Here is a 20,690-nt window from a genome sequence, read left to right as displayed (position 1 = left end):
GTTCATTCAAAATATGGCCTTTTCAAATCTTTTTTTCTGTTTATTGTTTTTCAGTGTGTTTTTTTTTTCTGTCAACAAATCAATAACTACTAGTAACTTATATATGATTAAAATAAAGACAAATGGTAATCAATTGTGTACTAATTATGTATCATGACCTGTTGTAGTTCTACTAGTAAATCGGACAGACAGGACTATAATAGGAATATGGTAAGGTGTCGCATAAGTACATTCTGAACGCTGATTTAGTCCTTCATGTCTATATCCAGTGCATCTCAAACAAACTGGTAAAATGTGTACTAAATGATGAGCATGATAGGTTTTAAGTTCATGCAATAACCTCATAAAATCTTCTACACCTATATGTCCCTGTGAATTAAGTCCATTTGAATTAAGTAAATAAAACTCATTAATGACAGAACGATACATTGGTTTGATATAAAGTGGATGAATTGCAGCATCATTTTTTGCACTGAATTTTAGTGGCAGAAGCAGTTTAAAAAAGTCGGTTAGAACTTTTCAATCAGTGGAATAAGAAGAGCTGTTCTGCTCTCTCTGCATCTTTTTACTTCCCTATTTTAATTTACTAAGTGTTTTAGTAAAACGGCTTATGTAAAATTGCGATTATATTATCTATTTAAGATACTAACCAAGTCATTTAAGAATAAGCTACTAAACCAGATACCCCCATGTGCTTCAAGAAAAAGGCTTAAAGTGACATGATGCACAGCGATTCTGTTTAATTGAAATATTCAAAAGCTAATCAACAGAGCAACAAAAAGTATAAATTCAATATGTTCCGCAACGGCTATTAGAGGAGAAAGGAAGAACCTAAATGTCGAAATACGCATGAACATTAAGAAATAACTTATCTTAAATAATGAAATGGCCTGCTGGGACCCGCAAACCCTTTCTACAGAAAGTTTATTCACCCTTTTCAGATTGTTGAAAGAGGAATTAACAAAACAGATTTGAAGCTATATGTTCAAATCCGCATGAGCATGCCCCTAGATACTCTATTGGTAAGCTTTGAAATGAGGCATATACTATTTTAGTAATTAGGGGCAGCAGTCCATTGGATTATTCAAAATAAGCTATTTCTTAATGCTCACGCGTATTTCGACATTTAGGTTCTCCGTGACTCTCCTTATAGGCGTTGCGGGGCAGATTAATTTTATGCCTTTGGTTCCTCTTTTGATTGGCTTTCGAATGAGGTCTAAGACATATAATAAGGGGCTGAAGAGTCGCAGCAGTCCATTCCATTAATCAAAAATGGCTCTTTCTTATTTAAATTTGGCATTCATGCTCTCCATAACCCCTAATATTGTTATTAAGTCACTTACTGTGTATACCCATTTTGTTCCATTATCAACAAGCTTTTAAAAAGTTTATTTACTGTTATGTATATAGGCGCTAGAGGCTCGCACCAGTCAATGCCATTAGTCAAAATAAGCAATTTCTTAATGTTTACGCGTATTTCGACATTTAGGTTCTCCGTTACTCCTCTAATATGCGTTGCGGAACAAATTTACTATATACAATTACACCTTGTGTACCTCAATTGGTAAGCTTTCGAATGAGGTATAAAATACATCTGTAATTATGGCCCGAAGTGCCGCAGCAGTCTGTTTTGTTATTCAAAGTTGGCTAATTCTAAATTTTCATGTGTATTTTGGTATTCATGACCTCTGTAACCTCTCTAATAGTCATTGCGGCACATATTTATCATATCCATGCATGTTGTTCTTCTATCAACACGCTTTCTAAGGGTGTATAAACTTTTCTAACAAAGGGACTAGTGGGTCGCATCAGTCCATTTCATTATTTAAAAGAAGTTATTTCTGTTAATGTTCACGCGCATTTCGACATTTAGGTTTTCCGTGACTCCTCTAATTGTGGAACATATTTACTATACACCTAAATGTATATATATTTTGTTCCTCTATTATTTAGCTTTCGAATGAGGTGTAAACACTATTTTTTTAATTATGGGATGAAGAGTCGCAGCAGTCCATGCATTCTATTATTTAATATATCCATTCCATCATCCAAAATTGGATATTTTTGAATTTTCATGCGTAATTTTTGGCATATAGGTCCTCCGTAACCCCTTATTGTCGTTGCGTCACATATTGTTTATACCCATTTTGTTCCTCTATCAACAACCTTTCAAAAGGTGTACGACATTTTCTTTATCTAGGGGCTGATGGGTCTGTTATATTATTAGAATAAGTTATTTCTTAATGTTCACGCGTATTTCGACGTACATTTAGGTTCTCCGTTACTCCTCTAATAGGCGTTGCAGAACATATTTACAATTCACCTATTGTATCTCTATTGATGAGTTTTCGAATTGGGTATAATGTTTTTCTCTGTTTGTTTGTGACGTCTTTCCCCTAAATCCATTGTATGTTGGATGTGTACGGATTGATTGTTTAGTCTTAGAGGCATGATTTTTTTATTAGTTGTAAGTGCCTTTGAACTAGCTGTCAGAAAACTGCGAGTGCTCTCAGATCTGTTCATTGTGTCTTTTTGTGTCGGGATGTATAAGTACCCGGCCACGTCCACTTGTATGTTTTGTATGTTTTGGTCGATGCCACTGCTGGTGGACGTTTCGTCCCCGAGGGTATCACCAGCCCAGTAGTCAGCACTTCGGTGTGGACATGAATATCAATTATATGGTCATTTTTATAAATTTTCTGTTTTCAAAACTTTGAATTTTTCGAAAAAACTAAGGATTTTCTTACCCCAGGAGTAGATTACCGTAGCCATATTTGGAACAACTTTTTTGGAATTTTGGATCCTCAATACTCTTCAACTTTGTATTTATTTGGCTTTTTAACTATTTTGATCTGAGCGTCACTAATGAGTCTTATGTAGACGAAACGCGCGTCTGGCGTATAAAACTATAATCCTGGTACTTTTGATAACTATTGTCTATCTGATGAGTTAAGCCTTTTTCAACTGATTTTTAATAGTTCGTTCTTATGTTGTACTGTTATACCACTGTCCCAGGTCAGAGGGAGGTTTGGGATCCCGCTAACATGTTTTACCCCGTCACATTATTTAAGTATATGCCTGTCCCAAGTCTGGAGCCTGTAACTCGATGGTTTTCGTTTGTTTATGTGTTACATATAACTGAGAGCAGAATAAAAAAGGAAAAAACCAATTTTCCTCTTTTTTCACTCTTTATTCTGACAAGTGCAATTAGAGGCTAAATTCGGACCAGAACGTAATAAATTTATTCTATAATCCATGTATTAGAGAAAAAATAATGAAAAACAAAGACAATTATGTTATATTAGTATTTATTTGTTACATTTCAAAATAAATTTATACTGAAATCTACACTTAGCTGTCCATTTTTAGTCAACTCTCTGTAAAGGATTCAACATAGAATAAATTTATTCTAAATGCATGGTGCTTTCTGTATATGATCATTTATAAAATAAATTTATTATATAGAGCCATAATATCTATTATAAGTTCGAGAAAATCATAGAATAAATTTATTCTACATTCAATGTCATTTATGATTATTACAATATTTGAAATAAATTTATTTTGAAAGTCCAATAATCTGTATGGTGAGGCTGAGACACACAATACATTTATTCTACATTCAATGCGATTTCGGATTATAATAAAATATAAAATAAATTTATTTTAAAGTAAAGTTATCTGAATGGTGAGGCTGTGACACAGAATAAATTAATTCTATTTGAATGCGATTTCGGATTATAATAAAATATAAAATAAATTTATTTTGACGTAAAGTTATCTGTATGGTGAGGCTGTGACACAGAATAAATTTATTCTATTTGAATGCGATTTCGGATTATAATAAAATATAAAATAAATTTATTTTGAAGTAAAGTAATCTGTATGGTGAGGCTGTGACACAGAGTAAATTAATTCTAGTTTCAATGCGATTTCGGATTATAATTAAATAAAAAATAAATTTATTTAAGTAAAGTTATCTGTATGGTGAGGCTGAGACACAGAATAAATTTATTCTACATTCAATATGAATTTTGTTCTATATAAAAATAATCTTAAAAGTATTACATGATACAAAATTAAAAGAATTTAAAAGAAAATTCCAATGGTCTTATTTATTACAGACAAACTGAGAGACAACTTGAAGCTTCGTTATAATGCATCTGGTACTAATCGTTTAGTAATCTGATCTTTTAGTGACATGCAGATCTGCATGTATAGTTGGAATTATTCATCTTCAAACTCTTCATAACTTTTTCGAACTATCATCTTTGTAAATGTAATATTCCTAAATACATGTTTCCATTGTTCCGTTCAACCAAAGCTATCTGAAAGATCAAATAAAAAAATGCAGTTCATACAAAAAGAAAGAAAAATGTGTCTATGGGCTACAAATGATCCTGCTCGTAAATGTGCACGTGTCAACTTTCACATTCAGATACATGCACAGGATTTAAGTAGTTAAGACAGTTTTGTGATTTTAACATTCGGTTGAGGCAAACTTAAGTTAGAGAACAGAAACATCCAGCATTTTTTATGGTTATAAATGGGCATAACTCAAGATGGTAAAAGTCTTGCAACATCTTACATTAACCTTATCAAAAACGAACTGTAACTTGTAAAGTAAGCAAATGTTTCAGAGAGATGTACAAGGGCTGAAGGAGCAGCCGGATGTGATCGACGTATAAATAAGATGTGCAAATGATTGAACAACTGAACATTACATATCAGGCCCTCGCTCTAAAATTCATAATATTTTTCTTTTCATAGAGTAACCGATTATTATACATTGCACGCATTCTTAAAATAATGAATTTTAATTCACTTATAACAATTCCGACCGAACTACAATTGTCAAAATACATGTATGAATTATATTTAAATTAGCACTTTCAAAACCTTTAGCAATGAGATAAGAAAAAACACTTTTTATAAAACAACAATTATGAATCTTAATTTCAGCATTCTAAGATTTTTCTTTTTTTTTTTTTACCTCTAAAGATTTTCCTCAAAATGTATCCTTCACTAATGTTCTCTGTGGTTGTAGTAACTTCTGCCATTTTGTCTGCCTTCTAAACTTTTGTGTTTCTTTAAACAAATTCCTTTTGATAGAAGTGTCTAGTAAACTATAAAGAATATATATTATATTTTGACTGAAATGGTCATGTTATCCATGAAGATGCAGACTTTTTGGTCAATTATTCTGTGTGCCAAACAGATTGCATAAGAGTGGGAGTACAGTCTTTAGGTACTTATGAAAATGTTCAAAACTAGTTTTTTACATAAAATAATCTCTTGCTCGTTTATTCGTTTTTCGCAATGGTGTATTATTTTTTCATAGACTTATGAGTATAAATATCCTTTGGATTCAGTGGCGGATCCAGTTAGGGTTCTGTGCTTTGAACACCCTTTTTTTTTTACGATCATTGGTTTTAAATTGGAACAAATGTTTAGAATCCTCTTTTAAAAATGACTGGTCCCGCCCCTAGGCATCTTTCACTTTTTGCTAAAATAATAGGTACATTTTCCATCTTTCTATGCAACAATTTCATAGCTAGTGTGTCCAAACAGCTGTTCTAAGACTAAGCGTAAAGAAAGTTAACTTTTCATTTTTTTAAATGTTTAAAGATTACTTCAACTTTCACCAGTAGGAAATAATAATGAGATTACCAATTAGAAACATTATTAGTAACATAATAATTAAACTTAAGATAATAAATAATATTTATCTAATAATTTTACGTTCAAACTTATGTTCGCATGTTTTCAGATACCATCTCCAATATAAAAAAAAATCACATCATGAAAAAATTAACTTGTTATGTGTTCCTCTTCTACTAGCTTCAAAATGTATCCAAAATCAAGAATGTGGAACATACTCTATCTGACATAATCATTTGGTAACTGATGCAATTAGTCTCTCGAGCTCTTTTATGCCCGTCTTGAAAATAAAAAAAATAAATATAAAATAAACAACTCTGCTTATGCTCAGGTTAGTTTTCATATTATGCAACATAGTTAATAATATAGAAACCAATGGAGATAACAAAGAACTTCTTTTGTCATACAAAACACTGTAAAAAACTCAAACATACTATCCACACTAATCTGTGTCCACACTTGTAGTACATTTTATCTTTGTGATATAACAAATTGTCAATGTAAAGTCAAATTTAGTTATAGCATTAAGCTTTGCTTCATGATACACATCTTTCTTTAATGATATGATTATCGTTATCATAATCAGTTTTGGATTTCCATAAATGTTTTATTCCAAATTGTACTTGTTTATTATGGAGTGATCGATATTATTCTCATGCAGTGCTATCGTAAAAAAATATGCAAATTGATTCGCAGATGCGGATCGATCGAGGATTTGAAAAGGGGCATAAGCAGAGACTTATAAAACGTCTAGTATGCATTGAGCATATATGTCGGGTATCCATGAGGGGACCCCAGTATCCTTGACCCCCACCCCTCACCCCACCTCTAGTAAACTGAGTAAAACTAACCTCCAATTTCTTGAACTGTGATGAATGTTTAATCAACGAAACTGGAAAACTATCCCGTCTATGTTTAACTTGTTTTTCTCCTTTTGATGTCCACTGTCTGTCATCTTCGTTGCACGTACAAAGAGAGAAATACCAAGTGATCATATTATACAAAATTACAGATCAGTGTCATATAAACTGGTCCGCCGTTCCATCTATAGCCTATAGCTTTGCACCGTCAGTGTAGCGATAAGTGAACACAACAGGGGTCCAGTTTAAGTGTCTTACGTCTTGTCATTAATTATCTTGTGTTTCCATTTGAAGACTTCTCTGCATGTGGTAACACTAGGGGCCTACAATCAACGTACGCGTGCATTACATAAAATTGATAAGGCTTTTAAGCCGCGTTTGTTGTAATTAGTAATAATTATTTTACAACTTCTGATAGATATGCGGCACTTGTTTGCTAACATAAATTAAACAAATCGAAGGTTGTAAATTATTTGAATCTGTGTCATTTCATAGAGGTTATTAATGTATGGTCATTTTATATCTTTCAAATAAAATAATATAAAAATGGACAACTACAAAATTATAATGGTCTGGATGGATGGTTCATCGATTTTGTATTCTTTTAATTTTTAAAACATTTTTTCTATTCTTTATAATTTTGCTCATTATTCTCTATTTGATCATCCTTTTATTTTCTATTCTTTATACTTTTTTGTATATGCTATATGTTTTGTCTTTTATTCTGCGTTTCCCAATCGCGTGATTTGATATTCTATCAACTCCAACAAGACCCTCAAGTATTATTACCGATAAAATAGGCGTTTGAGAATGTGTATCATTTTGTCTTATCCTTTCTTTTATTTGTTTTAAAAGATTGGAAAGTAGGTATATATATATATGTATCATGTATGGGTGCTGCTGATTTTATGGACACTTAAGGGTGACTTGGGAATAGAATTGTCTTCATCCGCCAAAATAGAAAAAAATGTAAAACCCGTATAAAAAGTTCACCGAACTTCATCCTGGTCTACCCTTTATTACAGGTGAGAGCCGTGGTGTAGTGGTTAGTGCATAGGACTACTAACACAAAGGTTCCTGGTTCGATTCCCGTTCGGGATGAAAATTTCAGGAACTAAATTTTCGGCTCTCCCTTGACACCATTTGCGAGTATGGTCTTGAGGAAACGATGATAGTCCGTCGGAAGGGGACGATAAATGGATGACCCGTGTTAAGAGAGAGCCATATCTCTTGCACGTTAAAGACATCCTTGTAGATTTCGAAAAAGAGTAGGCTAATGCCGCTACAAGGCAGCACTCGCACCCACAAAGTGGAAAGGGATTAATATAAGTTGTAAAACTTGTTTCCCAATCCACTATAAATAAATATGTTTAAACTAAATTACAGGTATTCCCCATGGTATGTATTGTTTTAAAATAGCTTTTCGTTCCGTGCATGCATGCATGAACTATTTGACACTGCACGTTCTGCAACTGTCAATCAATCGATTTTATAGAAAAGATGTATCATATTTTACATCAAAACAATGTATAACCCCACCCGTTCATCTTTTTCTACAAAATGATATATGTGCAGATCACACTGCTGACATTACTAGACCAGGCCACATACATGTATATGACACTTCGTCTATACCTGAGGCTGTGGATGGGGATTTACAGAATAGAGAATAATGAACAAAAAATAGAAAGAATAGTATCGGAAGTATTGGAACAGAATATAAACAAACAGGAACATAAATTGTACGGCTCTAATTAGAAATGATTACAGTTCAAACACAGCTGCATCATACATTAAAGTTAACGGTCAATCAGAAAGTCTGCTAAAGTTCACGAAAACTATAAATCTACAAATACTTAACACGCTAGGCCAAAGCAAATTAATCTAGGCAATTAAATACCGATCTAAGATAAGAAATAAATGTGCAAGTTTCACCCTATGACAGTTTTCAGATAAAAAAAAAAGACGATTTTTAAGTTTCCTGAACATGTTGTGGCTAAAATTATGTGCATATTCAGGACTTGAACAAAATAACAATAAATACAGTAGATATAGGTTCGTACGTAATGGAATGTCTTTATTGACTTTGTCTTGTGTAAAAAGCTCTCTTGACATCCCCGCGGGTTTAAGCAACTTTGAAGTAAGTGCTTTGGTACTTTCATAGTTTATATATTTTTTAGTTAATTCGCCATTTATTATTTTATACTTTACATGTGAAACAATAACCCGGATAAATCATTCCAGAAACATGATAGTGCTTACATTTTATAAGAGGATAACTAAATTAGAGAATTGTATTTATTTAGATTGATATCCATGATGGAGCAAAGTTTCAACCACTTTTTTATGTCCCTTTTTATCACAAGATATTAGCGTCATTATTTATATAAAGAATGATGAGGATGACGATAAAAACGATGTCTGATGTCCAGTGGTAACTATTACATACACACACCCAGAATGACAACATGCTTTATGTTATTAAGTCGAGTTTAAACCATTTGTCTCAATACTGTGATAAATGGCAGTTAACTGTAAATTGTAAAAAAACTAAAACTATGATTTTAAGCACAAGTAACAATAGGAAAAATCTTAACCATTCTTTTGATTATAATGGTGATAAATTAGAGCAAATGGAAAAGTTTAAATTTCTTGGTAATATCATTAGTCAGAATGGAAATCTTATTCATTCAGCACAAGAATTAGCCAAAAAATCTATGAAAGTAATGTATTCTATAAAAACATATTGTAATTCGATTCATCAGACTCCTGTAAATTTGTCAAACCATTTATTTAACTCACTCGTCAGACCAATATTAACTTATAACAGTGAAATATGGTATATGGATGCATACTCATCCTTTTATAAAGCTTCAATTAAAGGAGATAAAAATAACAAAAAAGTAGATACTCTTAATTTCATTGACAAAAGTCCACCTGATAAAGTACTAAATAAATTTAATAAGTTAACTTTAGGAGTAAAAAAATGCTCTTGCAATATAGCTGCTCGATCTGAATTAGGCAGCTACCCTATTGATTGCTTTATAAAAAGACAAACTCTTCTTTTTCATGATAGACTTTAAGGGAAGAAACTAGTCCCTTACTAAAAGAGACACTAAATTTGGCAAAAACTTTACATAATGCAGGTATTTATTCTTGGTACTCCTATGTAAATCATGTCAGAAGTCAAAATGATTTAGAAATTGTTAACCAAAATAAAGATAAAAATAATAGGCTAATATACAAACAAAATCTAGAAAACTCCTATGAAAATTTATATAATGATAAAATATTAAATTTACAAGAGAATAGCAAACTCCAACTTTTTAAAAAAATAAAGAAAAGCTATAACTTTGAACCATACCTACTTTCTCAAAACTTTGAATATAGACAACTAATTTCTAAATTTCGAATAAGTGACCACTGCTTATTAATAGAAACTGGAAGATACAGGAATATTCCCAGAGATTTAAGACTATGTACACATTGTGATGTACTAGATGATGAGTTTCATTTCTTTTTTAAATGTAAAATAAATGAACAATTAAGAAAAGAATTTTTAAATGAAAATAAATATAATAACTTAAATGATATAGATAAATTAAAACATATCCTCAATCCTGAAACAAAACAGGACACTTGCAAATTAGGCTCCTTTTTAAAAAAGTCACTAAGACTGAGGGCAGGGAGTCCTTGATATAATTTGAATCTCTTATATATTGATTTAAAAAAAAAAGACAAATTATAGTTCAAAGTGTCTCCATTGATTATTTTCATTGTTTTATGTAAACTGTATATTATGTATAATGTTTTAAGCCATTGGTCCATATGGGCGTAAAGTGCTTTTCAATAAAGAATATATATTAACACGTTTTGTACTAGACAAACTGAGTCAGATGTTTTGACGCATTTTTCAGCAGATACAAATAACTTTGTAAGAAGCTTAAGACGTGCCAAGACGTATTATTCTAACTTTAATCGTACCAGTATTCAAATGCTTTCATTACTTATAAACGAATGTTTTCGTAACCTTCATTATTTGTTTGATAAGAGCAATGTTACATGTAATATCATGGAAAAAACATTGTTTTTACGGAAAGCTGGAACAAGAAGCTAAGTCAACAGTGTAGTATTCCGGACGTCAACACAAAAAAAACCAGCATGCACATATATATATGGGGGATAAGTATACCATTATTTACACATCAGACTGTACTAGTTATATCATAACTTTGGATACACCAAGGTACTTTATATATGAGTAACAGGCAATGTACGCCCTCAATTTTATAGAACTAATTCATAACTATTTGTTTCATTTGTATTCATCTGTCAAATGTGTGTGTCCTGCAAGGTTCAGCAGTCATTACCCTTTCATTTGATACATGTATCTATATAACTTACCAAATGTATGATGATGAGACAATATGGGTCGAGATTAAAGGTAAAGGTCAATCATTTCTTCTTTGTTGTACATATAGACCTGAGTGGACGGACAATGACTATTGGACACCACTTAATTATTCACTGGGATTAAGTTACCAGCTAAGCGAGAATATTGTTATAACAGGCGATTTGAACTCTGATTTATTTTCCATTCATAATAATAAATTATATGATACATTGAATCTTTTTAATCTAGAAAATGTTATAAATAAACCAACAAGGGTGACAGCACATAGTAGCACATTACTTGACCCGATTATAATCAGCGATACAATTAAATATTCAATTGCCGACGTTCTTAAATTACCGTCTGAAATAAGTGATCACGATGCTTCTGTAATATTTTTAGAATGTCCGATATTTGCAACCAAATCATACAAAAGAGAAATTTGGTTGTACGATAAAGCAGATCTAAATAAATTTTCTTTAGACCTTGATTCTGTCATTTGGGATGAACTTTTTTCTGATGTTGAGGATTTTGACGAGATGTGCAATATATTTACTCAAAAACTCCTAGACATAGCCAGGCAAAACATTCCAACTCGACATGTTTATATACGAAACAATGACCGACCATGGTTTGAAAATGAATTAAGGAGAGAAATTCGTAGAAGAGACCGTTTTCGTAAAAAGGCCTTAAAAACTAAAAAAGATTGTGATATCAATAAATACAAAAAGCAGAGGAACAAAGTAAATAATATGAAAAAAGCTGCAAAAGAAAAATTTGAAAGAAGTTTGGATAATCTTATCTTAAATAACGTGGCTAACCCTAAAACTGATTGGAAAATAATGAAAATGCTTATAAAATCAAATAAAGGTTCTGGTGATTTACCCCCACTTAATAATATTATTCACGATGAAAGCATGGACGATGTAGTGTACGGAGACGACGAGAAATGTAATCTGCTAAATAAATATTTTAGTCTGATTTCTTCCCTAGAGGAGGAAGGTGTTCCTATACCCGAAATTAAGCCAAGAACAACTATTTTTTTAAATGACTTGGTAATTGAAATAGATGAAATAGTCGATATAATTAAAACTTTAGATCCTAATAAGGCATCTGGTCCAGATGTCATAAGCCATAAAATGTTGAAAATGTGTCCTGAAAAAATAGCAATTCCCTTAAAAATAATATTTAATAAATCCCTACAACAATGCAAATATCCCACCAGCTGGAAGATTGCTAATGTAATAGCATTTTTTAAAAAGGGGGGTAGTTCGTTACCATCTAACTATAGGCCAATATCGCTTATAAGTTGTGTAGGGAAAATAATGGAGCGAGTTGTTTATAAACATGTCTTCAATCACCTACACAGAAATAAGTTAATATATAAATACCAGTCTGGTTTTCTGCCAAAATATTCGACAGTTCATCAGCTTTTAGAAATTTATAATTCTATATTAAATTCATTAGAAAATAAAGAAATTAGCTGTTTTGTTTTTTGTGACTTTTCTAGAGCATTCGATAAAGTTTGGCATAAAGGATTGATACATAAAATGAAGTCATACGGTGTTGACGGAAATTTATTAAATTGGTTTCAAAGTTACTTAAACAACAGACAACAGCGAGTTGTTATTAAACAATCTTCCTCTGAACTTTGCAGTATTTCAGCTGGTGTCCCACAGGGTTCTGTTTTGGGACCGCTGTTATTTATTATCTATATTAATGATATTGCTGAACACTTGATTTCTTTATGTAGATTATTTGCAGATGATACATCTCTGGGCTACTCTAGTCGTGACACGACACAAATACAATCAGTGATCAGTCACGACCTGAGTGAGCTCAGCGAATGGTCTAAGAAATGGCTGATGTCCTTTAACCCAGCAAAAACAGAAATAATGTTGTTTTCATACATTGAAACTCCAGAAATGAATTTCACTTTCAATGGTAAGAGGATTGAAGTTACAGACTTCCACAAACACTTAGGTGTTACATTTAGTAAAGATGCTAAATGGAACACCCATGTGGATAATATCATAAAAAATGTATCTAAACATTTAAATGTACTTGGAAAATTAAAGTACAGGATAAGTAGGAGCAACTTAGAAAAGCTTTACTTGACTTTTATTAGACCGCTTCTCGAATATGCATGTGAAGTTTGGGATAATATGGGTGTGGGTTATTGTAAAAAATTAGAACAGCTGCAGCTTGAGGCAGCCAGAATTGTAACAGGTCTTCCTATTTTTACAAGTAATAGAATTATTTATGATGAGATTGGTTGGGAAACTCTAGCTGAACGAAGAGAAAGAAGGAAATTACAATTATTCTATAATATTCAGCATAATAATGCACCAGCCTATCTTTGCAATTAAATTCCACCAACAATCCAAAGTACAGCTGTTTATCCATTACGTAATGGGAATGATATAATATACCCTTTTTGTAGACTTTCATTAACCCAAGAGTCCTTCATACCTTCAACAATACGACTATGGAATAACCTTAATGTGGTGACACGTAACATTGACTCTTTAGGTAAATTTAAAACCGAACTAAAAAATCTTAAATTAAATTCAAAAGCCCAAGTACCAAAACATTATGACTTTGGCAATCGTAAACTCAATATTATATTGACACAACTTAGGTGCTCAGCTTCTTTTTTGAACTATGATCTTAACAGAGTCAACATTATTTCAGATCCGTCTTGTAGTTGTGGTGCTAAGTTCGAAGATTCACGTCATTTCTTTTTTTATTGTCCTAAATATTCGAATATAAGAACCAAATTATTTAATAATCTAAATTGGTTACCAGACAACTCTCCACTAAATTTGAACACCTTAACCTCCGGCGATAAGTCTTTAACTAATGTTGAAAATGAAAGAATTATAAAGAATGTATATGAATTTATTAAAGAGTCTAAGAGGTTTCTAATTGTGTAATGTAACATATTATAAAGTGCAAATACATGCATATTGTGTATTACCACTCACATCACCACACACCACCTTTTCAGAGTTCAAATAATTTATATATATATACATAATGTATTGTTTGTATGCATGCTTTGTAAATATTCTATTGTTATAAATTGTTATGGGAAAAGACTTTATAAGTTTGATTAACTTGTGTCTCATCCCTTTTGCACATTTACGCAAATAAAATATGTTTAAACTAAACAAACTAACTTACCAAAAATTATTCTGCACATAATATAGTTTGATTTAAATACGTAAGAACTACTATATTTTTTAAATACGTACTTCTCTCCTTTTTGAACGCGTCCAAAATGGTTGGTGTAACATCTTACGAAGTCTATTCAATTTTTTTGGCAAACTATTTCGCTCTGGCTGTTGCTTGTGGTCGTCTTACACGTGCAGTTTTGTGAGATACTTTTCGTTCCACGTTGAAGGTTTAATGTGACTTACAGCAATTACAGCGCTGTTCCTTTGCTTCATTTTTTAATGTGTTTTTTTTTAATGTGGTTATATTCATTTTCTGTCACGGATTTATACCCAATATTCTTTTGTTTTTCTATGGAAAAAATGTTCCTTAAAGTTTACAAAAAAAAATATTGGTATTATAAAATTCCAAATTTCGATGTTTTTTTAATAACGTAAATTATTTTTAATTTTAACAAGGAGGTTATGTTGAGATATTCTAATCTAACTAAACGAAAAAGAGAATTGTAATATAAAATCTTACGATTCTAAAGTTTCTTCGAACAAGATTTGTTATCATATGCTAATTACCCGTATCATATTTTAATGACCACATACTGTGGCCATCGTGATCATATCAACCCTAATAAATTATAAACATTCGAATGTAAAATTTCGCACGATAGATAATGACAAACAAACGACGGAAATTACATAATAAATCCACAGCGTGTATCTTAATAAATTTGTCAGTACATGGATAACCCGAATAATCCAGTCGTTATATTACGAACACTTCGATCACTCCATTAACCATTTCAACGAGAAAAGTAGTGGATAGGGGCGCTGATTTTTCGAGTTAGTACATGGAGGAAAGATATTCAAAGATTAGGAGCGACGATTCACGTTTGACTGTCCCTTTGGTATCTTTCGTCCCTCTTTCAATATCCAATTGTGCATTGTATTTGTCGTGGTTGAAAAGGCACCAGGAACATATCAGGATAGACAACAAAAGTCTGTAAGTATCTATTTTATATCTTTATAAATATTAACATAGATATTATAAGCCTTTCATGCCTTCTGTTGACAAATTTTCTTAACTATGCACTGTTTTAGTAGACCACCGATGTCCTTTTCGAACTAAAAGAACCTCTTTGAAAAGACACACCTCAGTCGAATCTTTCTTCTCAAATGAATGCCTGAATGGTCATCAAATTTATACTTGTTATGGGCAGGCATTTTCGAGAAATTTTTAAAAAATGTATTAATTCTGACTGCAAGAAATTTTAAATGGTAAATAATATACATTGTATCTCGAGGGAAATGTACACACTTAGACAATAGTGAATATTTCAAAAATATTATATAATGGTAAAAGTGTAGCATACACATGATAGATATCATATATACTAACGATTAAACTCTAGAAGAAATATAGTCAAGCATGAATACAAATTAATGGGTCCTATTTGGAAAAGATAAATTTTCTCAGAAAGGTATCTCTTTCTTCAGAGGTTTATATGAAACGTTGATGTATGTTGTGCAGTGATGTTTTTGTCTTTCTCCGACGCCTGTATGCGAGACATAGTAGGTATTGCAACCCAGCGGCACCGGCGACAATGGTGTACACTCTTTGTTTGAAGCATTATATTTCATAGGTTAGACAATCGAAATGTTTCATACGATATGTTACGATATTTCCGTCTGTCATATATCATTGTCCCGGCAACCTCATTTTCATGGTTCAGTTACTGCTTGATACATTTTGTTTTGTTAAATAAAAAACTCACTTATTATGAGTAATATGATAACTATGTTTGGTATATGGGTTCCAAGCAACATTTACATGTTCGTCAGCTAGGTACATGTAGGGTTAACCTGACCTCGACCTTATTCCATGGATCATTTATCAAAGATAAAGTAACTTAAGCAAGACTGTATCTAGATACTATAACTAGTCAGTCATCTATATTTGCTGTATTGATTATTGAAATGATTGTAAGCTGTACATATCCACCCGATAGGTTCCGTCTGACCTTGGCCTCAATTTCATAGTTCACTGGCCGATGTATGGTGTTGTGGTTTGGTCTATTTCTCAGATGCCTTAAGCAGTAGGGTCACTATATAATGTGTATCATGTATGGAATCATTGTCAGCTGGAAATGTCCGTCTGACAGGTCTCAATTGACTTCAACCTCATTTTTATGGTTCATTGGACAATTTTTAGTTGTGTGGTTGGGTCAATTTTTCGGGCATTATAAGCAAGTTATAATAGGTCAATAATATGTAGTGTATGGAACAACCATGACAACTGTGGTGTCATGTCTATCTGTCGGGGTTAACATGACCTTAACCTCATTGTTTGATGATAAGATGTTGTATTAAGATCTGATTCTCAGGTACTATTAGCAACACCAGAACACACCCACAAAATCGCGGTCATATACAGCTTGTGAACTGGGATGATTTTTTGTATTAAAAAGATATTATGTATGGAGAATTTCATAAAAGGTATCAAAAGCCCTCTCCCTTTTTTCAAAGTCTGATATTTGTTTCCTTTCTGTTAAATTCAATATTTTTTGTGTCTCTGGTCTCAAAACACAATTATTCTTCTCCTTTGCTACAATGCATCTTTTGGTAAAGTTTGCACTGCTCCAAACATGAAATAAATGTAACTGCTTATATATAGACCATATTAGTCTAATAAAATATGCTTCTATAGGACAATCCATCAGTGCTTTTTCTTTTGAGGGCATTATTAACATGCCAATGACAGGATATGAATCTTGTATATATGACTGACCGACTAAGGCTAATTTGAGGGGTGGTCGGAGGGGTCCTGATTCCGAAATCCCGGGCTTAAAAACATGAAATCCCGAGATGCAGAATTTAAAGAAATTCATATCCCGAAATCGAAAAATATATTCCCGGATCCCGCAAGGGTCAATCCCCAAATCCCGAGGTTCCGAAAACGTCCTGATTCCCTCTTATCATTACCCTACTTTCTTTTTTGCCAACTCACTACTTTCAATTTCAACAATAAATTTTATGCCCCATCTTTTGGCATTGTGTTTTCTAGTCTGCGAATCTGTGCGTTCGTTCATTTGTTCGTCCTTCCATCTGTGCAGGTTAAGGTTTTTGGTCGAGGCATGATGAATAATTTATCGCGGTGGAAGGAAGAGAAGCGACACACAAAATGAGGTCTTCTCGTTTAATAGTATACATGACAACAATCAAACATTGTAGTTGTGCATTGCTAATGTTAAGTATACGTGATATTTGTAGTAAAACCTCCATTCTAAAGACTTTCAACATGATTTGAATGATAAGTAAGAAAAAGGCGAGACATTTGCACTCATATTTTTGTAATACAATGTGTAAAGTGTTGACAAAAGTACATGTACCTAAATTTCAATATATTTTTGTATCAGAAGTCCGAAGGCGCATCTTTAACATTTTGAGAGGAAAATGGATATTTTGTTGAAGGGGGGAATGTGTTGGGTACATTACTCATACTTTTGCCTGAGGAAGCTGCTGTTCTTTTTGAAACATGTCTTACTTGTTTTCTGGTATGTTGAATGGGGTAGGTAAAAGTATTGTCAACACCGGTCCTGTGTTTTGTTTAAACCTTTATGAAACCTGTTTTTAATTGTAATTTGGCCCGAGAACACAGTTATTTCGTAGTGCATTTCTTTTAGACAATAAATTCAAATTAAAAAAATCGCACCTGCTCTTTCTCAAAAATATTTTTACAGTGTAGTGTACTATCAGTGAGACAAATAATATTAAAATTATAGAAACTTCTACCAGCTCTAACTCAAAATATTGACAATTCTGTGTTAAGGGGGTGTAAAATTCAGTTTGACAGCTTCAGACGTGATAAAATTTGACCTTTTAGAACTGGACCAATTCACTACTTAACATAAAGTTTCAGCACCCAAATTTTTTTGACATGTAATTACATCCCCCTACTTAATATTTCATGCATTTAATATAAATAAATAAATTGGGAAAGTGTATTAAATAAAACATGTAAGTTATACACTGTTTACACTAGGGACTATATTGTGTCCTTGGACCATTTGTGTCTTCAGTTCGCTGTCTCCTAGGCATGAACCATAATGATTCATCTGTTTTAAGACTCTATGATTGATTGATTGATTGATCATAACTGGCTGAATGTCCAATGGCAAATATTACATGCATATTCGGAAGTTGGGAACGATTCATGCCAATCCTGATAAAAAATAAAGAAATATGCCTGAAGAAAAACAATAACAGAGTAAGTGTTCCTGCATTTTAACTTCAAATCTTGTAGAGTGAGAAAAATGTTATGAAACACCAGCAAAAAAGATTAGATTGTTATTCAGTCCTGACTTTATAGTGTTTCTGAAGATGGAGATTAGGTATGTAATAATGAGTTTTTAATTTGATAGAGTGTTTACTTTTGAATTGTAAAAGTTTTATGAGTTACTGTACGTAAATCCCTTTATTGTATGAAAATTCAACAATTGCTGTTCAAGTGTAACTCGAATAATTCAAGCCTTTCTGTGTCCGATTTTCTCCCACACGAGGTTAATGTAGCCTTCGTAGATCAGCGGAATATAACGACTGAATTATTCGGGTTAGTTCAAGTGCATAGCATAGCCATCTTTATCTTGCTGTATCCAGAGGCAATATATATATAAGAAGATGTGGTATGGGTGCCAATGAGACAACTCTCCATCCAAGTCACAATTTATAAAAGTAAATTCACAAAGGTCAAAGTACGGACTTCAACACGGAGCAAGACTGTTATTAATGACATTTAAGAGAGTGAATAATATTATATAAACAAAATAGACATCATAATTAAAGAAAGACAGACAGTTTCTTCATCAAATATAATAAAATTTGGTATGATAACTAAAAATGTTTGAAATTTGTCGTTACTTCTTTCAGATCAGGTCTATCCAGAAGCAAGAAAAAGGACAATTCATAGCACGTACATCTACAGAGAAAGACATGTTTAAAAAAACAGATTTATTTTCAATTTTAGAAAAACCTGTTGAACTTTTACTATTTCTTATCTGTTTATTTTACATTTATATGTTGATATTTTGTTTTTTTTTAAATTGCTGCACTGTATTTCTATTCAGTCCCATATAACAAAATCAGCTGAAGAAATTGATATTTTCATATTTCAAGGGAGTGTCCTTTTGCATTGTTGATAGCAGATATATGTATTGTCTACAGTTGGGTTTAAAAACAGTCAGATCGCAACTTCAAATAAAATACATTTTTATGAATGTTATATGTCATTAAATAGACATGAAAGATGGAAAATTATATAGGAACACATTTTTTATGACCTTAATGTATTGTCAAGGTAAATTAATTATGTGAACATATCAAATATTATCAAAAACACTGCTGGTTTAAAATAAAATTATTCTATGTAGCCTTATGTAATCATACAGATCAGTGTATTTTTTCCTAAACAAATTTTACATATTTTTTAACCAGAATAAATTTATTCTGTGTCTCAACCTTTTAACATATTTACTGTACAATCAAAATAAATTTATTTTATATATCATAATACTTTTAATCCACATTGAATGTAGAATAAATTTATTCTGTGTCGCCTCCTTAATATGATAACTGTACTTTCAGAATAAATTTATTTTATATATTATTATACAAGACAAATATCACATTGAACATAGAATAAATTTATTCTGTGTCTCAACCTCACCATACAGATTACTTTACTTTCAAAATAAATTTATTTTATATATTATTATAATCATAAATGACATTAAATGTGAAATAAATTTATTCTGTATCACATTACTGGACTTTCAAAATAAATTTATTTCAAATATTGTTATAATCATAAATAACATTAAATGTAGAATAAATTTATTCTATGATTTTCTCGAACTGATAATAGATATCAAGGCTCTTTATAATAAATTTATTTTATAAATGATTATATACAGAAAGCACCATGCATTTAGAATAAATTTATTCTAAGTTGCATCATTTAAGGAGAGTTGAATAAAAATGGACAGCTAAGTGTATATTTCAGTATAAATTTATTTTGAAATGTATCAAATAAATACTTATAAAACATAATTGTCTTTGTTTTTCATGATTTTTTCTCAAATACAAGGGTTATAGAATAAATTTATTACGTTCTGGTCTTATTTTGGCCTCTAATTGCACTTGTCAGAAATTAGAGTGAAAAAAGAGGAAAATTGGTTTTTTCCTTTTTTATTCTGCTCTCTGTTATATTTGTTTTCCGTTCATATATTTACATAAATAAGGCCGTTAGTTTCCTCGTTTGAATTGTTTTACATTGTCTTATCGGGGCCCTTTATAGCTGACTATGCGGTATGGGCTTTGCTCATTGTTGAAGGCCGTACGGTGACCTATAGTTGTTAATGTTTGTTTCATTTTGGTCTGTTTGCGGGTAGTTGTCTCATTTGCAGTCATACCACATCTTCTTTTTTTATATAATATATGTATGAAAATACAGGCTAACTGGTCGCAGCAATCCATTCTTTTCTTTAAAATAGTTTTTTTTTTTTTAAATGCACGCGTGTTTTGACATTTATGTTCTCCGTGACTTCTCTA

The 20,690-nt window shown here is 31.8% G+C and overlaps 1 protein-coding gene and 2 long non-coding RNA genes across 4 annotated transcripts in view; 2 read left to right on the top strand and 1 right to left on the bottom strand.

Annotated features, from left to right (window-relative positions):
* Positions 1-20,690, top strand: part of LOC134721537 (uncharacterized) — an 89,415-nt gene that overhangs the window by 17,817 nt on the left and 50,908 nt on the right. The gene's annotated exons all lie outside the window — the stretch shown is intronic.
* On the bottom strand, positions 3,292-6,701 carry LOC134723545 (uncharacterized). The gene is made up of 3 exons (XR_010108109.1): positions 6,513-6,701; positions 4,994-5,126; positions 3,292-4,328 (listed from the first exon to the last, which is right to left on the bottom strand). It is a non-coding gene; the product is annotated as an uncharacterized LOC134723545 (long non-coding RNA).
* On the top strand, positions 14,745-19,892 carry LOC134723544 (uncharacterized). The gene is made up of 3 exons (XR_010108108.1): positions 14,745-15,087; positions 18,388-18,475; positions 19,011-19,892. It is a non-coding gene; the product is annotated as an uncharacterized LOC134723544 (long non-coding RNA).

This window comes from Mytilus trossulus, chromosome 6 (assembly GCF_036588685.1).
Source record: "Mytilus trossulus isolate FHL-02 chromosome 6, PNRI_Mtr1.1.1.hap1, whole genome shotgun sequence".
Taxonomy (NCBI): domain Eukaryota; kingdom Metazoa; phylum Mollusca; class Bivalvia; order Mytilida; family Mytilidae; genus Mytilus; species Mytilus trossulus.
This window is presented reverse-complemented; position numbering and strand designations above follow the sequence as displayed.